Source organism: Oryctolagus cuniculus, chromosome X (genome assembly GCF_051225735.1).
Source record: "Oryctolagus cuniculus isolate XC-2025 breed Fujian yellow rabbit chromosome X, ASM5122573v1, whole genome shotgun sequence".
NCBI classification, from domain to species: Eukaryota; Metazoa; Chordata; class Mammalia; order Lagomorpha; family Leporidae; genus Oryctolagus; species Oryctolagus cuniculus.
The window spans coordinates 61,175,725-61,178,073 of NC_142888.1; positions in this window are offsets into that span (position 1 = coordinate 61,175,725).

The following is a 2,349-nucleotide window of genomic DNA, read 5'->3' on the forward strand; positions in this document are numbered from 1 at the left end:
ATAACATGTTTATATGATGATAGAGATTATTTATTATGGTTAGACAATGCAGAGAAGGGAACAATTATAGAAATTAATTTCTTTAAAATGTGAGAATAAATTTTATTCAAAGCCAAACAAAGAGAGTACAACCTACTGTAGGAACAGGAAGATTTCATCTATCTTAACAAAAATTAAAAGCAGAGTATTTGTGAACAGATGAAAGTAAGTTAGCCACTGGGCAAATAAGAGACCTACCAGTTTTATTAAATTTTTTGTTTGAAATAAGAAATAGAGTCACCATCTGAGACTAAGAAGGAACAAATAATTATTGCTGGTTTGAGGAGGGAGAGAATAGAAGTAAAGTAGTTATTGTAGTTGAAAAGAAATTCAGTATATTAGAAAAAGCGAATAGGCTTACTGGCAGAGTTGAGTGTGTATTTGAGATATTTGAACTCCACTAGTATTTCTTTTTTTTAATTTCTTAATTTTTTCTTTTAACTTTTATTTAATGAATATAAATTTCCAAAGTACAGAATATGGATTACAATGGCTTCCCCCCCATTACGTCCCTCCCACCCGCAACCCTCCCCTTATCCACTCCCTCTCCCCTTCCATTCACATCAAGATTCATTTTCGATTCTCTTTATAGACAGAAGATCAGTTTAGCATACATTAAGTAAAGATTTCAACGGTTTGATCCCACACAGAAACATAAAGTGAAAAATACTGTTTGAGTACTAGTTATAGCATTAAATCTCAATGTACAGCACACTAAGGACAAAGATTCTACATGAGGAGTAAGTGCACAGTGACTCCTGTTGTTGACTTAACAAATTGACACTCTTGTTTATGGCCTCAGTAATCACCCTAGGCTCTTGTCATGAGCTGCCAAGGCTATGGAAGCCCCCTGAGTTCACTGACTCTGATCATTTTTAGACAAGGCCATGGTCAAAGTGGAAGTTCTCTCCTCCCTTCAGAGAAAGGTACCTCCTTCTTTGATGACCCATTCTTTCCACTGGGATCTCACTCGTGGAGATCTTTCATTTAGGTTTTTTTACCTGTTAAAGTAAAATGAACACTATGAGAAATGGTGACTTGATCAGCCCTCACCCTGACTGTTGATGAGCAGCTTAATATGTTATCCCTTTTAGTATTTTTTTTGTTTGTTCTACTTAATACTTTTGGTTGAATACTGTAATCAATACACAATTCTTCTTAAGTGCTGAAACTTAACTGAAAAGTGATCGCTGTTAAATATAAGAGTGGGAATAAGAGAGGGAAGAGATGTGCAATTCGGGACATGCTCAAGCTGACTTACCTCAAACAGTAGAGTTAGAATCATACCAGGGGATTCGAATTCAATCCCATCGAGGTGGCATGTACCAATGCTTAATCTCCATGTATCCTGCTTTTTCTTCTTCATGCCTTGAGCATAAGAGGCAAACTCAAGGTTGGTAGAAGCTTGAGAGTGCTAAAGAACAGAGAGGTGAAATGTCCAAGTGCATAAAGATAACAAGGCCATGTGATGGGGCAGACTCAGGCCATTTTACTTCTGATGGAGTGATCCTTCCAACTTTACCTTGTTGAGACAGAAGGGTTGTGGATTTATTTTCTTCATTTCTGGATCTACTCAAGTCTACCTTTCCTAAAATCTCAATAGGGGTACATTTTATCTTTTCTCAAATTTATGAAAATAGCATAAACTCAGAATGATCATGTCTTCACTCAGGCAATATTTAAGATGCTAAATTATTACTCTTCAACAGCCAGTTTCTGGAACTAATGTGTATACATGAACAAAATCATTGACATTGTTATGGTGGTTTTGAAATTATAGAAGACATTATTGAAACTAATGTAAGAGTAATCTTTATTTATGAAAATATGACTATATAAATGAAAACTAGTGGGTTATTATCCATAAAGTATACATTTAAAAGGGTGGCATAGGTATGGATTCAAACTTTGGCTTTGTTGTGTAAGTGATGATGTTTTCCAAATCACGAGGCCTATTTTCTTCTCACCGTACAGTAGCATCTACTTCATGATTTATTATCAGTATGTGGAATCTTCAAAAAAATCATGGAAATTGATATTACCTTTTTTCCCACATCCTCACCAGCATTTATTGCTTTTCCCAGCACCATTTGTTGAAGAGACTGTCTTTTCTCCAGGGATTGATTTTACCTCCTTTGTTAAAGATTAGTAGGTTCTAGATGCGTCAGTTGATTTTGGAGATTCTATTCTGTTCCATTGGACTACATGTCTATTTTTGTGCTAAGTAGCAGACTGTTTTGATTATAACTGTCCTGTAGTATATCTTGAAATCTGGTATTGTGATGCCAGATTTGTTTTATGCTGTTTGTT